The sequence below is a fragment of the Cynocephalus volans genome, chromosome 13 (genome assembly GCF_027409185.1).
Source record: "Cynocephalus volans isolate mCynVol1 chromosome 13, mCynVol1.pri, whole genome shotgun sequence".
Taxonomy (NCBI): domain Eukaryota; kingdom Metazoa; phylum Chordata; class Mammalia; order Dermoptera; family Cynocephalidae; genus Cynocephalus; species Cynocephalus volans.
In genome coordinates, this window is record NC_084472.1 from 96,325,057 (window position 1) to 96,345,863 (window position 20,807).

Here is a 20,807-nt window from a genome sequence, read left to right on the forward strand (position 1 = left end):
ACCCATCTCCTCATTGAGCACTGCCAGCATTTTCCAGGTTATCTGCTCCCTCCTTAAGGCAAATATATTTGTTCTGAAATTCAGTCAGTATCAGTGTGGACTGAATAGCCAGATCATGGGCCTTGGTGGTTGTCTGCTGAATAAATCACATCCTCTTTTTGTTCCACCCCACCACCCCTGTCCAAAGTGCTCTTTGTTTCATTTTTTTTCCCTGACCCAGGCGTGATTCCCTGTGGATGTTAGTTAGAATTTGGAAAACAGAAGTTCCAAATATACTTTGCATACCCTACCACAAGCTGGGGAAATAATTTGGCATGCTTGGCCTGGTATCTCAGCTTTCTTTGGAAACTTGACCTTTGAAGTGAAAAAATTAGAATGCCTACTGGATTATTCCTTCTATAATATGATTATCCTATAGCAGTAAATTCTTGCACTCTATAGTAATAAGCATCTCCACTCTCCATGTGACCTATTTTGCTCCTTTGGTGCTGGTATGATCTGACCCCTATATGGGGTCATAGTGGGTTCATAAACAAACACAGGTCCGAGCCAAAGACGTATGTAGAATCTGTTTCCTGCTGTGCTACCGGAAGCAATCTGCTTTCTCCCTGTGGGTTTTCTGCTCTCCTGTTTATTTGCTTCTTTCTAACATTCCAAATGATGAAGTAATGTCATTGCATTGCACTATTTGCATGGAATAAATGTAAGAATGCACTCAAGATGTACAAGCTTGGATTCGTGTCAGTTCTGAAGCACAGCCAAATTTTAAAACTATTTTTAGTTAAAGAAGCATTAATATTTATTTTATATGTGTTTTTTTTGTCTTCTGACTACTGGATTGCAAAACTTCAGCTTTTCTCAATAGAATCGGAAAGATCATTTGTTTTCTTGGGATGTGTTTGCCAGCCTTAGTGCTAATTTTGGGATGACAGTGTCTCTATGACACAGAGACACACTTAGAGATTTCCAAACATGATAATGTCTTGTTGTCATGTGCTTTGGGGAAGATAAATTCGCATTTCCAGCTGGGTGTGTGTATCAAACATCATAATAAATAGAAAATTTCACACAAAACAACAAACATTTTATTAAATAAGGTGGTAATATATGCACAAAAAACCTCATTATTTAATAGAATCCTAAAAGGGAATATCAGTCAACCATCTTTGCTTTCTAGTTAACTAGGAATTATGGGATAAAATTTGGGAAGAAACTTGTAAACATACATACCTTTTCTTTCTTACAAAAATTCAAAGAATACAGCATTTTCAATTGCCTGCTATGATTTTCTAAGTGTTCTCAGCAGTCTTTTGGGATTATTTCCTGCTTGAATATTAATTAGTTATAGAAATAATTATATAATAGCTATTTCTAATTATATTCCATAATTAACATAATTATAGAATGTTAATAAGTTGATGACCACGAATTATAATATTTTATAACCGTAAAACAAACTCTATACTGAGAAAATTTAGGTGGCAGGAGATGCTAAGATCTATTACTCTGCTCAAACAGCAGTACAGTACTTTCAATAATTTTACTCTAGAGTTGAAAGAAAAAGACTATATATGGTCATTTTCTTTGTCTGTTTCATTTCTATCAAGTTAATATGTTGGTGGCTAAATGCACTTCAAGCACCTTTTTCAAACTCATACAATTTGCTTCCAGGATGAAATAATTTCAAATCCCAGGTAAGTGGCTGAAGTAGAAAGTTTTATCTTCGTTAGCAATAAATCACAAATCCAATAGGAAAATGTGTAACTCCAAAAATTTGATGAGACTATAGTCAGCTTTCAGTTTTATAGGCTCAGCAACTTAGAGCAGGTACACATGAAACAAGCTCAAATACATTATTTAAGAAATGGGCCATAAATTCCATTGTTTAATCAGCAGAAAATATTTGTCAAGGGGATAAATTTTATGTGCACCCTGCAGGTTTAATCTAAACCTGAATCTTGGTTTGGAGTTTACCTGACAGCTTACCTTGAGGCCTGAAAAAATGGGGTCTCCAAGGACCCTGGGTGGAGAAGAAAATCTCTCACCCAAGGTTAAGTGCACCAACCTGTCTTTTTTCTTAGAATAGTACAGAATTAGATGATGACTTCTTCATAATGGAGATTGGTTTTCAGTTAATTAGAATATTTTTCTCTGAATTCTCTTAAGTTGATATATAATTTTACAAAACTCAGTGACATATAATGCAACCACTTGAAGAGGTTTGTCTTTCAGAAATACGTAATTGTATTTTTTATAGTATTTACTTGAAAGCAGACACAGTTCCAGTCTTGGGAAATTTTGTTATATATATATAAACACATTGCTAATGTGAAATATAACAGTTGAGAAAAATGAGTTAATTGATTTTAATATTGAACAAATTTTCATTATAGGTTAGCATTCTAAGAGGGTCTAGGTAAAGAAACTTAAAAATATTTGACCCTGTTAAGACATTAGGCTAAATTAATACATGTTATTATAATTTTAATGCAAGGTTACTGTGCAGTGCTTACCCTCTTTAAATATTGATCATTTTAAAGCACGATAAGTTTTTAAACTTTATGGCTTAAAATTTGCGACGCTCCTGCCGCGGGTTCGGATCCTATATAGGAATGGCCGGTGCACTCACTGGCTGAGTGCCGGTCACGAAAAAGACTAAAAAAAAAAAAAGGTTCATGCAAAAAATAAAATTAAAAGGTAATGTGGATCTTTCCATGAACTTTTTGAAGTACCTTTGTTCATAGGTAGGTTACTTAAACAGATAACTGATGGGGTGGTGGAAGGGCACTCTCCAATTATATCTGTCCCATTGGCCATGAGTTACCCAGTGTGCTCTTCTTTGCAGATGAGAATGACAATGTTAAATGGATATTTGAGAATGAAATTGGCAAATTGAAATAGATACAAAAGCAAATAATCACATTCATAAAAGTCTAGTAAATATACATATGTGGAATAATGAAAGCTACTGAGATATTAATACTGTGCAAAATAGAAGAAATTGGAGGGGGTCAGGTATTTCTCCCCAATCTAGGAAAGACTGCCCTGTGCAAGAGAGAATGTGGCACACTAATTCTAGGTGGCATCGAGGGTAGAAATAGAAACAATGTGTGGAAATTATAAGGAATCCAATAAGAAATAAACATAGAGAAAAGATTTTAAAATTTCAGTGGTCCAAAATAAGATGAGCAGCCAAGGGAGATAATGGTACCCTCTGTCAAAGTGGAGTACTTATGTATAAGTTAGAAACAATGTGCTGGGGATGACAGAGAAAAGAAAGCTAACACTTCGACACTGTTGTATGAGCCAGGCCCTGTTGGAAGTGCTTAACGTATTACCAATGCATTTAATCCTGATAGCAATGTCAGAAGGCGAATTCTACCACCACCTCATTTTACAGATAAAGCAAAGAGAAGCTTCAATAAATCCAAGGCCACACAAGTAGTATGCATGGAGTTGGGTTTTGAACTTATTGTACGCTGACTCTAAGAGTGGCCTATGTTACTGTTGCTGATACCAGTATTGCACGAGTATTTATTTATTTATTTATCCATTATTTAGAGCGATAAAATTGAGGCACAAATTAGTATGAAAGAGAAAAGGAAATCAGAAAAAGTCAAGGGCATGGAATACTAGTGCAGATAAGCACTCAGAATGACACCTTAAGTAAGATTTAGAAGACCCCTCTACCACAAAAATCCCAAACTTCCCAATACATTTTAGGTTGATCATTGCTTATAGATTATAACGGAGAATGAAATTTGTTTTTCCTATTTGGCAGGCTGTGGAATAAATCTAACAAAGTGAACTTTAAAGGAACCTGTTTTTCATTATGTTTCTTCACTGCCCTGTACTTTTCCACATATTGAGTATAATTTTAGTTCCCCCATAGCTGACCCCACACCAACATTTAAACCCTTGGGTGAATCTGATTTTTCTCTCTTTCCCCCTTCTTTTTCATATTTTCCGTCTACATGTTATTCTAGTTTAGCCTCTGTTCCTTTGCTTATGTTTTCTTACCACCCTAAAATAATCTCCTTTTGTTCAAATCCTTCCTCACCGACAAGTACACATTAAGCATGATCTTTCCTTGAAGGCTTTCTAGAGCTGTCCACACCAATCTCTTCTTATTCTAAATTATGGTTACAAAGATCGTTGTTAAGTTTAGTATTATGTGGTTCTCTAATAAGTTCTATCCACGTAGAGTATAAAATATTATATGTACTTTGGCAGTTGTAATTCAATATTAGTATTTTTGATACTGTGGATAGCTGCTAATTACTCATTTCTTCTAAATTTCTTTAGTTGTCTGCTGCAGTAAATTCTAGGGGGGTGGTTAATAATGAATAGTTTTTGTCCTCTAACGAATTTCTGCTAGGTCTTAAAAAATCTTGTTAAAAAATCCATTAGCTGGTATTCCAGTTACTTGTCTCCTGGCTCCCAGCTTCATTCAAACCCTCCTTTGCTTTCCTTTGTGTGGCAGGGAGTTGGAAGAATGCCCCTTGCCAGGAGGTTTCCAGTAAGATCTGGCCAGTGGGAAGCACTAGCAGGAGATTAAAAAAGGGAGGCAGAAAGAAGCATTTACTATTTTCTGTTTCTGTGCTGTGTCTGGTGGCAGCAGTGATAGCATGGGGAGGCAACTGTGGGCTCCAGGAACAACTGGAGGTGGCAGGATCACCAGTATCTCAACGGGGGTTTGAGCAGCAGCAGTCGAATCCGTGTTCTTGGGTTTCTGCTCAGCAGCAGTCGAGGCAGCTGCGGCATCAATGTCTCTAGCAGATCAGCTGCAGGGCTGGCTCTTGTGTTTCAGCCCTGAGACAGAAAGAGAGTCCTGGTGTGCAAGTAATATCCCATTCTCCCTTTTATTCTTCCAGGATTGTCCCCTTCTCAGTTTTGCTTCTCTTGCTCTTCCAACAATTGAGTAGGCCATTCCCTGCAGTGAGCCCCTGTCTACTTGAAATATCTGGAGTCGCTCCTGCTTCTGTGACTAGGCACTGACTGATACCTCTAGGCTAATTCTCTATCTGGTGCTGGGATCACCTCCATAACATCCTGTCAAGCAAGTATTTATTCTCTGCTAAAATTCTCCCACCGAGGTTGGATACGCTCGAGACAACAAACACTTCTTGAGCACATCCCGTGATCGAGGCAAATTTCTAACTATGGGGGCTGATATCGGTGAACCTAAGAGACTAGATTCATGAAACGGGGAAGAGGAGAGGCTGAGGGGAGCACACCTGTCATTTTGTCCCAAATCCACCAATTAGAGGAGTTCGTCCTCCTTTTCCAGCAGGAGTGAAGGGGATCATGGAGAGAAATCAGGAGCCAGATGAAGTCGAGTGGGAGTTTCTTTCTGGAAACATGTAGCGGGGAGACTGAGGCTTCCTTTGGCTTAAACTAGGCATAGCCCATATTCAAATGCAAACATTGTGGGAGTAGTGACAGATTACACTTTATCTCTCATTTAGATGTCAGGGTGATATTTTCTATCAATAGCTTTTGTAAATGGGCATTGGAGAAGACCCTAGGAACACTGGAGGTAGCGATATTTAAAATATTTTACAAGCAGTTTGTCATTGACACTGAGCAATCTGAATGGACACTGGCTATAAACTTCCCTAATGGCTACACCAATGTAACAGGTGAGCCTTGTCACTGGGCACCGAGGAACTGAAGAGAGAGGCTCAAGACGGCAAGTGATGAGGAGGAATCCAAAGATAAAGTTACTAAAGATAAAGTCCCCACGTCTGCTTGTTGACACCTGGCCCAAACACAGCTCTGATTCTAATTTTAATAAATTATATAATCAAAAGTCACTTTTACTCTGAAATTTAAAAGATTGCATTCAACTTTTAGATTATTCAGAAACACAGTCACTTTCCCATACATACTAGAAATAACTTTTAATTAGAGACTGTAGTAAATGTTTATTTAGCTCTTTAACTGACTATAGTTTTGAGCAGGTTTCTAGCTAGGCAAGTAATCATCAATATATGTGCTTATTCTTATTTTAAATTATTTTAATTTCTCATATTCTAATTTTTATTATTTTATATTTTTATTGTTTTTATAATACTTTGTATTTTGTATTATTTATACAATGTTTTGAAAGTATTTAATGCAGTTTAAATAATTGTACTTGATTTGTCATTACCTTCAATATTAGGGCCTTTTAAGGCATTTTTCAGAAGATTATTTAATTTGTAAATATTGTACAAATTTTAATGGTTCAAATTGTATATATGACCAAATAAAAACCTGCATTAATGGTTGGTGGGGCTTGTGTTGTAAGATCAACATATCAGACTCCTTTTCTTGCAGAGGCTCTAGACTTGAGAATGGCCTGGAATTTCTAGGAATGAGGGTTTACGTGGAAGCCAGAGCTATCCTTGGGATCGCTGTTGATTATTTAACTATTAGGAAGATGTACCTATTTTACCTATGGAGATACTAAGCTCCAGAGAGGTTCAGTGCCCTGCCTAGTTCAGAGACCAAGTAGGGGAGCCAGAATACGAGCCCTGTCTCAGCCAGTTTGATGCTGGGGTGGGGTTGGGGGTGAAAACTCAGGCCTTTGTTCCCTGTGACCTTAAGGGTGGGGCAAGGGTGAAGGTTAGTTGGCTGGGGCTGGGATGGGATGGCAGGAGTGACAGGCCAGCATCTTCCTGCCTTCAAACCCCTGTCCAGCCCTGATTCTAGGTCAGCAGTCTGGGAAGGATGGCCCTGTGTTGGGCTGCAAGGAAATCCCAGGCACTCTCTTGCAGTTAGGCCAGCCAAAACTAATCTTAACTTTCTAGAGCTGGAAACCCAGTTAGGCTCAAGTCTGGTCTGGAATGGAGCACGGATTCCTTCCTCTCCATCAAGTAGAAAGAACCAGGAGCAAACACAGGTACACTGTGCCTCGATGTCCATTACATGCACTTAGAACGTAAGATCTCTAGGACCCATGCCTGAGTCATCTGTGTTCTCCATAGCCTCTGCCAAGCCAAGTCTGGTCTAGAGCAAGGGATCAGGAATGTTTAAAGCAGAAAGCTCTGGAGGGCCAGAGGGCCAAAGAAGAAACATACCCAATGCTCTGCTCTGCACTACCCTCCCCTGAAGTGGGTTGGGCTATTGTTTCCACCAGAGGACAACCTCTAGAATTTGCATAGCTGAGCACAAGGGGTACCAGTGAAGGGAAAGCAGGAACAGGCCAAAGCAGTGGGGAGGGACAGTGGCTAATGTCCCCCACTGGTTTGGCTGTTCCTGCAGGCTCTCCAATGTCAGATAGACCTCCCCCAGTGCTGCCACATGAGCATGAAGTCTCGTTTTCCCCTTTGAGTAAGTAGGGCCTGACCTCAAAGCCCTTCAGCCCTCATACACTGCCCTGCCATGCCTCTAGCCCTGGTCTCTTTATCCCCTGTCCCAATGGCTTCAACACCCACCTCTCTGCTCCTCAGGTCTCTTGGACTCCAGCCTGTGGGGGACATAGTCATGGTGGCTGCTCAGCTGGGCATCCGAAGCCTTTCTTCAGGAGTCAGGCTTTGAGCTCCTGGTCGAAGTAGCCATTGACCTACTGGGTACCTGTACTTGTTACCTCATTGATCTAAGTGTCTTCCCCAGCAGAGGGCTCAGAAAATCTTTCACATCTCCCTGCAGTGCGCAAATGTTCCCTTCCACTTTACAGATCCCAGTCATCTGGCAGTTGCCATGTGTGACGTCCTGTAGACAGGGATGTTGTGCATCCCAGAGCACCATGCAAAGTAGGGCAGGTTGTTTGGGGGGGGGTCACTGGGAGGCTGGCAGCCATGAGGAGTGGGATAATGTTCATGCTTTGGGGGCTTTGGGATTCTGGTGGGGGTAAAAGGTGCTCCACAAACTGGTATTCATCCACAGCCTCCACAAACAGGGTGTGACCAGGAGGCCCCTGGTCTGGCTCAGCTGCCAAACCCTGCATACTGGCTGGACGCCTCTTCTCCTGCTCTGCAGGACAGCCCTGAACATGGTCACTGCCATCTTGCATTTCTAAAGCCTTTTTAACTAAGACCAAAGCCATTTAAATACATTTTTGCACACTTGATTTTCATTTTATAGTGTGAAATATTATGACTATGTAAAACTTTTTTCTGAAATGATTATCTTATTTATAGTTTTAAAATTTTCAAATCCTGTCAAAACATGATTTGCTTTCATAATTAGAAAAAAATTTGCATCATTTAAATCCTTTGTGCATATAGTCATGGCACGCTGGATTATGTTTTCTTTAAAGTCTGTCACATTTTCATTAAAATAAAAATTGGGTGCTTTTATAGTAAACTTACTTTTATTTGGTTGCATTGTTTTAAAAAAAAACACAACTGGATTATCAGCTTTTGTTAAATATATGCTTCAGCTAAGAACTTAGGAGAGTTATTATGAAGTCAATAATAAAAACACAATTTCTTTCTAAGCTTGTTGCTAACAGGGTCTTGCTAAAGTATATTGATCTGGTTTAGTGTTAATGTAGTTTTATGCCCAGGAATCTCAACAAAGCTAAATAAAAAGGCAGCTGCCAGTTTTTTATTAGAAAAATAAACAATAATGGCATTATTGTCTCAGCATATACTCATATACACATACATACATATATATATAGTGCATATATACATGTTTCAGTTTTATAACCAAAGACCTTTGAATTTCACAATTTATTTTATATTTATACATTTGAATTTCAGTATCTGATAATTTAATCATTAAAATTTCTTATCATGAAAATATATGATGGGATATTAACTTTTGTAGCCTATATTTTTTAATACCAAAAATTGTGCTTTTTAGTATAAAAAAAATCTAACCTGCCAAGTTATAAGAACTGGAGTTGTACTACAACATAGAGCAAACCTCACTTTTCAGAGGTTTCCTCCAAATCCTTCAAATTATTACCTGATATTGGCCGGACTTAATTTGGAAGAATGAAGAGCTAATTCAGCTCTACTCAGACTCAAAAAGCATAATTCCAAAATGATACAGTTTGCAGAGATAACACTGGCACATATTCTACCCATAGGTTAATTGTCTACTGTGATTTGGTTGGATAAGTTTAAGCTGCATATCAGTGTGATAACATTAAAATTATCGGTTCATATGAAGTGTTAATTAAGTTTTCGACCTATAGCATTGGAACCGGTGGTTTATATTTTGTGTTTCCTTAGTTCTGAACTGCTCCACTGTTAGTGAGAAAGAAAAGACAACTTTGGGAGTGTTCCTGGGACCTATGTGGGTGTGTGTCTAAAGCACATTGACTCTGACTCTCCCTGAGGTTTACACAACCCCTGTAAAAATATTTAACTACACAGTAATTTCATATCTAGCTACGGGAGCCAGTAAGTTATAGTGGTTAAGAATACAAACTCTGGCATCACATATGGGTTCAAATCCTGCCTTCAGCACTCATAATCTATGAGAATTTGGACAAGAAAACTAAATTTTCTCTTTGTCAGTCTTCTTAGTTTAAAAATGGAAATTTTAATGGTCTCTAATATAGATGAGTTAACACCTATAAAAGCCTGTCACTGTAAAAATTGATTGATTATAATCACCTTTGCAATTGTGACTTACTCACTGCCTCTGAAAATATGATTTGTATCTATACATTTAAAAGAAGAAATGACACTTTTTTTAAAAATGAAGTTGAGTAAAATTGATCTCAAATTTTCCTTTTCTTTTTCTAATTTCATAAAATAAATTGACAACTAGAATTTAGGATTAAGAAAAGTTTCTATGTTTAAATATTGTTAAAATCATGTCCTGGACTAGAATGAGAATTAGAAATAAATATATATGCCTTTATGGTGATTGGTAAACATTAAATGCTCCTTTATTTAGATACTAAGTTGTACTGGCATGTCATAAATCTTTGAAAATGAATACATTGGATTTTTTACATGGCCTTCTTTGGTATTACTTTTTGTGAATCCAAATTGCAACCTGTTTTGGGTTGCATTATGTCTCCTCCAAGAAGATATGTTGAAGTCCTCACTTCCAGTATTTCGGAATGTGATCTTATTTGGAAACTGGGTCTTCACAGAGGTAATAAAATTAAAATGAGGTCATTAGGGTGGGTGCTAATTCAATAAAACTGGTGACCTTATAAAAAAGAGAAATTTTGATACAAGGACAGACACACAGAGGGAAGAAAATGTGAAGTCTCACAAGGAGTAAATGGTCGCGTGACTGAAATGATTTATCATAAGCCAAAGAATGCCTGGGTACAAAACACTGGGACAGAGCCCTGGAACAGGTCCTTCTCTAAAGCCTTCCGAGGGAGCCTGGCCCTGCCAGCACCTTGATAATCGACTTTTAGCCTCCAGAACTGTGACAATAAAATTCTGTGTTCTAAATCACCTAGCAGATTAATATGGGACTTCTGATCAGATTTGGACCAGGATTGAGAAAATTTCAGATCTCTTTCCTACCACAAGCAGAAAGTACAAGAACCTTTAGGCTTTTACCCTATTTCTGGCCGACACCCAACCAGCACTAAATGTAAAATAGCCAGAGAACACATTTGCTATATGTAGAGATCATGAAGGTTGTTTTCTCATATCATTCTTTTCAACTTCCCACGAATGCAGCCCTTAGAATTAAGAAAAAAAAAATCCTGTCAAGAAATCCCTGAGAATGTCTTATGCAATTAATAATTTATCAATTGTATTAGTTTCCTATAACTGCTCTAACAAATTACCACAAATTTAGAGGCTGACAACAACACTAATTTATTATGTGACGGTTCTGAATGACAAAAGTCTACAATCAGTCTCATTGGGCTAAAGTCAAGGTGTCGGCAGAACTAATTTCTTCTGGAGGTTCTAAGGGAGAATCAGTTTCCTTGCTTTTGCCAACTTCTAGAGACCACCCACATATTTCAGCTAGTTGCCTCTTCCTCCATCCTCAAATCCAGCATCTCCTTCCTCTCTGGTTGCTCCAGTTGTCACATCGCCTTTACTGTCTTTGAACCTCCTACGTTCCTCTTACAAGGACCCTTTTGATTACGTAGAACTCAGCCAGATAATCCAGAATAATCTCCCCCATCTCAAGGTCCTTAATTAAATCATACCTGCAAAGTCTCTTTTTGCTGTGTATGGTTACATGTTCACAGATTCTGGGAATTAGGATGTGCACATCTTTGGAGGGCCATTTTTCAGTCTACCATACCAATAAACACTATCTGCAAAATATGCAGCTCTAAATGTCAATTAAATCTTAAATGAAACTAAAAAATCTGATGAAATAAAACTCTTTCTACAGAGAAGCTGACAGAAGAAGCCTAGAGACTTAGTACATCTGCTACATCCTTTCTATGATAAACCATTCATCTGTTCAGGAAATATTTATCAAACACCTGCTGAGTTGCAAGCATTTTTTGATTTCTCCTTCATAGATCATATTACACACTAGTCGAGGAGAGAGGAAATGATAAAAAGGAAATAAATAAATGCTATAGTGTCAGATCTTGAGAAGTACTATAAGACAGAAAATAAAGTTTAGTAAAGGAACTGATAATGAATGATGAATTACTATTTTAGATGGGGACGTTTTCCTGCAGAAAGTGACATTTGTGCAGTGTTAAATTAAATGAGGGAGGAAGCAAAGTAAATACGTGGGTATGGATTTTTTCTGGGGAAGAAAATTTATATTAGGAGGTCATATACATCAAAGACATACTGTTGTTAAGTGAATAATAATTCTTTATACATTAATAAAATAAGAAATTTTTTTTAGTAAATTGTCATGCAAATATAACCTGAGGGGCCCTGACACCAAATAACAAATGATGACACTCTCTCACATATACTACGTTGAAATAGACTCACTTAAACTGTATGAGCTTAAATACAATCAGCTTCATAATCTTCAGAAGGGGTAGAGCCCAGATAAGCTCCCTTAAATAGCTCTTGGTCTTAGACACCTTGGACATATATTGCATAGAATATGCTTTACTCATTGGAGTAGGGGTTAGGTCCAGATGTGTGTGGCCAGAGGACTAAAAGACTGAAAAATGCACTCCCTCATTCTTTCTCTTTGTCCTTTTTCTTTCTCTTCTCTCTGTCTCTCTCTCTCTCTCTATTCTCTATATATGTATATATGTATATACACGCACATATATAGTACATACGTAGAAGCATAGCTTGTTGATTTATTCTTGTATATGAAGAGGAGAAATCAATTATACATAAAAGTTTATTCTTTCATGATTCATCTATTGATTGATATATATCTGCAACATATTAGATATTACAAAAGTTGATGCAATACCTGATTTGATATACAGTCACTCAAAGAAACCAAGACTTCTAAGTTCCATGTATATCATTTGGAAAGCAGGGATTAGCAAAAGGACTATAATCCACTCTCTTCTTTAACCAGGTTATTTTAGGAAAGAAAAAGAAAAGAAAAATGCAACCCTGCCAAATCTCCTGCCACACATTAATGGTATTTTCTAATAGAAGAGTCACTAACTTTGGAGTGATTTTAGCAGAATATATTTGGTCTATCTACATTTGCTTATTGTAAAGAAACTTGGGGTCTATGGACTTACTAGAAATGTCATCTGTTTTGTTAGTATCAGAGTACAAAATGGAAATGGTAGTTGAAGCCAAAAAAATGCCTTTCCCTACCCGCTCCAGAAAATAAAGAGTCCACACACTAATCTTTGAAAAGGGGAAATTAAGATTTTAGATGGAATTAAAGTTGCTAGTTAGCTGACCTTAAAATAGGGAGATTATTATGGATTATCTGTGTGTGCTCAATGTGATGAGAAAATCCTTAGAAGTGAAAGAAAGATGCAGCAAAAGTGAGGGTGATACAGTGTGAGAAGGACTCAGTCCCTGTGCCTGGCTTTGAAGATGGAGGAAAAAGCCACAAGCCAAGGGTTGCTGTTCACCTCTGGAACCTGGAAACAGCAAGGAAATGAATTTTTTTCTTAGAACCTCTAAGAAAGAATGCAGCTCTGCCAATACCTTGATTTTAGCCCAGTGAGATCCATGTTAGATTTCTAATCTACAGAGCTCTGAGATATTAAAGTTGTGCTATTTTAAGCTACTATGCTTGCGGTGACCTATTATACCATCCATAGGAATAAATATAATGTTCATAATCAAAATGGCCTTTTTTGTATAAGAGATGGCACATACAACACTTAGAGAACTCTTTTGCTAAATCTGAGCCAGGATATGTCCTGATGCAGCAAAGCAGCACCTCGAGAGCTGTATTGCGGATCCAAGACTTCTGGCTTCCTCTCTGCTTCACAGTTATGTGTATCCTTAAAATCAGTCATAAAAGGTGACACTGTGCAAAATCTCTGGTTCTTGTGAGTCTCCTTTGGCAAATCAATTCTTTGCATTTTTCTGAGTGCCTAATATTTTTTCTAAGGAAGAGCCATCAATGATATATTATTATTCGGTTCAATTCAGAAAGTGTTGAATAGAGACCATACCCCAGCACAGAATTAGATGATAAGTAAATGCATAATGAGTGAAATAATTGCTGTATTGAGGAGTTTACAATCTACTTGAAATCATTTCAATTACAACTGCTTAGATGTCAGAGCATCCTTTGAAGGAGCTTGTTTTCCCTCTGCACAAGATGTGAAACAAAAGCTCTGTGCTGACCTTCAAAAAGTCTAACAACCGTCATATCTATACAGTAATCTGGGGAGACTTTGAATCCTACTGAAAAAAGAAACTGAATCAGTTCTGGAAAGTGGTCTGAACAGGAAAAATATATATATGCTAAGATAAAGTCGCATTGTTCTTCTGTAAGCCCATGGGAATTTTACACAGTCGGTGTAGGAGTAATTGACTCATAACTGAGGCTAAGTTAGAGAAAATAATTATGTGCTTCTATCCCCTCTATCCATGTGACAAGAACAAAGCCCGCTCAATAAGGTGAAATGTCTAACCTGACATGTCAAGAATAAGTAAATGCAAAATCTTGATCATCATTATCATGCTGGGGGAAAATCAGAAAAGCTAATGTAGACATTGCTATTATACTTTAATATGTAAGTATTACTTCAATTTTGACAAGTGGATTTTTTTTTTTTTTTTTTTTTTTTTTTGTGACCGGTAAGGGGATCATAACCCTTGGCTTGTTGTCATCCGCACCACGCTCAGCCAGTGAGTGCACCAGCCATCCCTATATAAGATCCGAACCCGAGTGAGCCATGGGGTCGGCCCAAGTGGATTTTATTTTTGATGCTACAAACACAATCAGTAACAAGTCCAGGTTGAAATAGCAAGAAGAAAATCAAAATCAAAATCTCTGAATTGAGGAAATTTAACTTGTCTAAAATTCCTGACAAAGATCAGGGTTTAATATCTGACAATTTCTATAGGTTAGATAATTCACTGAGATTATTGATTGATGCTTGTGATGTAATTATTCATTTAGAACCTGGAAATTATTACTTAATGTACGTAATGATTACTTAAAAAGTCTTTCAGAAATATGCCAAATTTTATTATATCTATTCAGAGCTCTGTTATTTTAATGTTTTTTTATTCGTATTGTTCTAATTTTGCTTGAAAAATTAAAGAAACCCATAGTGAATTGAATCTCCATATCAAAAGGCGCTTTGATGTGAGGATGATGATAATAATATCTAACATTTATTAGTGTTTACCATATGTTAGGCACTGCATGCTTTGTGACTTTATGCAGTATGCCATTATCTCCTTCAACAACCTGATGAGATCTGTCCTTTATAGAACTTGTTTAATATATGAGGAATTAAGATTAAGAAAGATTAGTTTACTTGACTTGATAGCATATCCAGCACATGAGAAACTTTGAATTGGAATCCCTGCCTGTGACAACAGTGCATGCTTCTAACCACAACCTAGACAGCTTCTCACTTCAACTTCCTTCCTTGTTTATCCAGTCTGTCTACCTGGAAATGCCAGTTGATTTAAGACTCAAATCAATCCCATCAGAATGTTTCTCTGACTACTTCAGGCACAATTTAATGCATCATCCTTTTGCTGATCTATAAAGAACATAAAAAGTTGTTTAATTTTAAGTGTTTCTGTAGCTGGGAGCATTATTTGATAACAGAAGGTCCTTCATGAACTGATAAGTACAGGATTACTGACGATGTGCAATTTACAACCAGAATGGGACTAGCCAAACATTAGCTACTTAATAAGAGAACATTGAACACCTTTAATAATTTGGAGTGATTTGCAGCCATCAAAATGAAGTTAGAAACACAGTGAATGTCCAAATAGTTAGATTTGATTTCTGAAATTGCTCATTGTTCTGACTCTGTTGAGAATTTTACCATTTACACAACGGTTTACTCTTTCTGCTTCACTTCAATGTGTTAATTCTAACAGCCACATCTCTCTTTCCCTCTGTCTCTCTTACTCACAATCTCTCTTTCCTCATATCTCTTTCCTTCTCTCTTTCTCACAGATAGATGCTTTTTTTTAATTGTTAAAAGACTAAATTTGTCTTCAGCATATTCTTCTCCAACAATCCACACAAAATGACATATTGCTCTTGTAGTTAGCTCTATCTACCAGTAAAATGTCAAGGTTGAAAATATAAACAAATTAATATAATTAACTTGTAGGCATCCTAAGAGTACTAGAAAATCACTTTTATCACAATTGAAATGGAGTCATTGGGATGGTTTTCGGTGATGGCCAGCAGGGGGCGCCTTGTTGGCTTTGCCTGACTGATCCATGTAACACAGGAATATTTAAAAATGTGAGGTTACATTAACACATAAAATAATGAAATGCTAATTCAAGTAGACTGCTAATTGAAACAAAGTGAAAATATATTGTTTATCCCTCTTGTCCTGGGGTGCTATTCTTGTGAACGAATAGGAAGGTGGTATATTGTCCTTGAAGCATTACATTTTCCTGACACACAGTACATAGGTGCATGCCCTGAGATCTTTGGGACATCAGCTATAGGTCTGGGTGCTACTGTTGAGTCCAAACTGTAAATGATTAGACCATAGCAATATGCAAAAGCCAAAATCTGATGAACTAGGTCCATTTCCCTGAACATTCTAGAGCCATTTTCTGCAACAGGCAGTGTTTAGGCTGTTTATAATGAACATGGTTACTCTTACTGACAAGTGACGACCTTTTGTACAGAGCTATAGCCAGTTTCTAATGGTCTTTCAGCATTTCTAGCCAGAGACATTTATTCCTAGAGATATGCTCACAAATACCTCAGTATCTCTTCACTGATAACTTCTTCTATGCCTCATTTCCTAGCTTGATATTATGATATTTTCCTTGAGATTATGATGTGACAGCAAAGGCAGAATGTGATGTCCCCAGAAGGATGTGTGATAAACTTGAAATAACTGACACTGTCAGTTATTCCAATATGTCACTGAGGATCTAAACTATAATTGGGAAGTGCATTTTAAAAGTTAGTCCTTATTATTAAAAATTAGGAATGACTTTTCAGAACTTTTCTTGCTTCTTTTTAGAATAAAATCATCACTGTTATTTCTTTTCCCAATCCTCTAACCTAATCATCAGGGCCATCAAGATGCCCAGTTAGGATGTTATGATATCAGTATAACTAAAAGGAAGACAGAGTTTGAGTGAAAGAAATGCGTTTTATTAACACTATGCTACTTGCAGTTACCCAGTTGTAGTAACTGCAAAGAAGTTGTTGCTTAAAACTGGAATAAATGCTCAGTCACCTTGCATGAATGCATCTCCTTAAACCTAGGCTGAAATTTGCAATTGTTCAAAGTGACTTTAGGCTAAACTTCCTTCAAGGGCATGTTTTTATGTGAAGTTTGATGTTTCAGCTTAGCATAATATTTCTTCTAAGAATAAACCTGTAGAATATTATAAAATAATAATAACATGGCAAGTCTGGGTTTTGAAACCAATTCCATCTATTTTGTGTAGATTCTCATATATAGATATAAATGCATGTGTGTAGCTGTGTGTATAATGCAGTATCAAATCACATAACTGAACACATGGTCAAAAAAATCAGGAAAACAGAAAATATTAAAATCAATTTTTAAACATTTGAGGTTATGCATTAGTCTTCTAGAGGTGCCATGAGAAAGATACACAAACAGTGGCTTAGAACAAAATAAACTGTCTCACAGCTCTGGATGCTAGAAATCTGAAATCAGGTGTTGGCAGGACCGTATTCTCTCTGAACCTGCAGGGCAAGGATCCTTTCTTGCATCTTCCAGCTTCTGCTAGCCCCAGATGTGCCCTGGCTGCAGCAGCGCCCCTCCAGCATGCACACGGCTTTCTCCCTATATCTCTCCACACTGTCTTCCCTCTGTGCCTGTTTGTCCCTGCATCCAAATTTCCCCTTTTTAAAAGGACACCAGTCACATTGGATTAGGGCCCACCCTATGACCTCGTTTTAACTTGATTATCACTGTGAAGATCCTATTTACATATAGGGGCACATTCTGAAGTACCGAGAGTCAGGATATATTCAATATATCTGTTTTGGGGAGGACACAATTCAACACATAATAGATTATGAATATTTTTATTTTAATTTAGAAAAACTCCAGGATTTCTCCTTAGAAGGGTATACATTTTTGTGTGTGTGACAAATGCCATTGACATAAACATGTCTGCTATTTGTGAAATATTGGGATCCCCTCTGATAATGGCTAAATGATTTATCACACCTAGATCTATTCCATAGACATGGATTTAGGCAAAGTATACCAGAATCATATGATAATGATTTATTGCAATCAAATTATAATATTTGCTTTATGTAAGTCCCTATTCAAAAGAAGACAAAGAAATTACTTTTGCCTAAGAATTTTGCTCAACATAAATTGCTGTTTTCTATATTATGTTGTTTTCCAGCATTGTTATAATATTGTCCTTACATTTTTGGTGTCTACTGTGTTACCCCAGCTACATTTCTGGATGACTGAAGATTCCAAGGCACCAGAAAAACACATTTTATCTATCAAATGTTTAGTTCCTTGTGGAAAAATTACCTTTGTCTCCTCCTTGCCAGTGAAGTCTAGCACTGAATATAGGAATTAGCAGTTGTTCAGCTGTCATTTTCTAAATACTAGCATAGGATCACATTTCCTAAGTATTAGCACTTATTGAGTATTTCAAAATAGCAACTTGACCTTTATATTGCAGTGAACTTAGCACACAGCTTTTACTGAGAAATAAATGAGGAAGATCTATTCTTATCAACATCTTCTTAGTCTTCTAATGAAAGATAATGCCATGGATTTGGATTCCTGGGAAGCACACCCTATGATGACATTTACAATCAGCATGTTTATTAGGGAGTCCAGAACTCAAAGTAGGTGGGAGAGGAGGCAGGGCTGAGCAGACGAAGCAGCTGAACTATGATGTAGACCCAATACAGTCTTGGTTAACCCCATGGAAAGTTCTGGAGGTAGAATGGCCCTTCAGAGCTGTCCTTAGTTTGACCGAGATGTCTAGGCCACTGTAATCTCTCACAGATCACTCACTGGATATCAGCCATCCTGAGCAGGGACGTGATCTTGAGGAAGTAGCCTCCTCTAGCTGAGCCAATCCCTTCAGGAGCTGACAGCTGGTGGATATCTGCCCACGTCCCTCCCAGCAACTAGAGCAACAAGTCCTTATTTTCTGGGGCATCTGAGCAGCACATCACAGTGTGCACGCAGGGAAAGAATCATAGGATAATTTTGACACGCCTTTTTGGTCATGCTTTTGCTGGTTATGCATTGTTAATATGAGTTTACACAAGCTTTTAAAAAATTTAAATTTGTATTTATTGCATAACAATTCAAAAAATCAGCTTCCGTTTTTGCTTTTCACTTCCCTTATTAATCTTCTTGGAACATGACATAACTGAACGTTGCTTCACCTCCATTGGGAATTAGAGAATTAGAGAATGTGAACGTGAATGTCTACTAAAAATTGCTAAGTTCTGTAAATGGTACCGTTATCCTGATCTAGTAGATTTTTGAACATGAAGAAATGTGTGTGTGTGTGTGTGTGTGTGTGTGTGTGTGTGTGTGTGTGTGTGTGTGTGAAAGGGGACATGCATGTTGTCCTGTAGAAACAACAACTTAGCACAGAGCGTGGAAGCCTGAGAATAACATCACTATGCATTTGTCCCTGAATCCTTCTTAAACCAAACAATATCTTGAGCTCACAAAGTCCAAATCTCTTTTATCTGTTGAGGTTTCCACCTTGAGTGTGCATAATGCCTTTTTAAAAATTGAGTAGAGTTAGCAAACCTTTAGTTTTGTTGGCAAAATCATTCTGAGTCGTGCTAAAAAAAAAAAGAGGCTGGAAGAACACATTTGCTTTCCAATAACAGCGGAAATGTTTTTTAGGGAAAATAAATATCTTTTAACATGGGACTCAATAGCCTTGATGTGAAAGTTTTAAAGAAAGTGCAAGAATGTAATTCTGTTGCCACCTATCATCTTCCCTGTCACATTTGTCTTTAAACATAGAAAAGAAAATCTGGTCAATTGTACCTATGTACTGCTAATATCCAATGTCTGCTTGGTATTGATCTTTTTCTATTCTGAGGTTCAGTTAAATTAACTTTACATCTCCTGAAATATTACAAAATTTTTCATTCCAATCAAGTTATTTAAAATTACTGTTTGGATTACTGAAATAAATTTCTATTTCCCCACCTCGCCTCAAAATCAAAGCAGTCAGTTTAATTTTCCAAAAGGCAGCTGTGTTTGAAACACATCCCAGTTCAGAAAACTCTATGTACCTCAGTGCACATAAAATTAAGTGAAACTTCTTCATTTTAGATTCAAGGTCATTGATAAGATTGTTTCTGTCCATATTTAGGCTCACGATTCAATACTACTCTTGCTGATGACCGCTATCATATCACAATATTTTAATTCCCAACCTGCACGAGTCTGATCAATTTAAGCCTACTTGGACTCCAGGATCTTAAGTTAGAGGTCCATGGGGTGATGAACCCTCCTTCCCTCTCCCATGTTGACAGATAGTTAACTGAATTCTTAATACTTCCCTTAACTCCAGTGTTCTAAAAGTTTTACAGAAATAATTGCTTTTATTGTATTGAGTCACCTTAATTATACATTTCCTTTATCACTTCCTTTTTACCTTTCCTTTCATTTTTGTTATACATCCTATTCTTCTTCTCTGAATTTCTTTCAAAGAGTTTCAGCCCCAGAATATGGATGTATGTCTGCTTTCTGACACTTTTAACAAATCACCTGAAACCGGGTAACTTATCAAAAAATGAAATTCATCTCTTACAGTTTTGGAGGCCAAGAAGTCCAAAGTCCAGAAAGCACATCTGACAAGGGCTCTTGGTGGGGACTTTACAGAGTCTCATGTTGACACAGAATATCACATGGTGAGAGTGGCAAGAGACAGACAGCTATTCTGCTCAATTGCTCTCCTTATAAAGCCATCAGTACCACTCCCATTAAACCATGAACCCATTAATAGATTAATCCAGTTATGAAGGCTGGGCCCTCATCCAATCACCTTCTTAGCACTGCTACAGTGGGGGTTAAGTTTCCAACACATGCACTTCTGGTAGACGCACTCAGCCCATAGCAGTGGAGAATACTGAACGATGTATTTCAAGATGGATTTGACTTCTAAATACCACAGTTACAGTATTACTGTATGGATTCAACATGCTCTTCCCTCTTCTATAAATTATTTTATTTTGCTTATTTTGAAAAATGACTCAGTAACTTTCTGAATAGGCATTCAAATACACACAAACAGATTTATTCCATAATTTAAATTTCAATGCTTTTAAAAATAATCTTATTCAGTATGGCAATCTGGCAATAATCA

At 37.2% G+C, this 20,807-nt stretch overlaps 1 pseudogene; it reads right to left on the minus strand.

The window, feature by feature from the left end:
• Positions 1–7,468: 7,468 nt before the first annotated feature.
• LOC134361735 (large ribosomal subunit protein mL49-like) lies at positions 7,469–7,992 on the minus strand (annotated as a pseudogene).
• Positions 7,993–20,807: the final 12,815 nt, after the last annotated feature.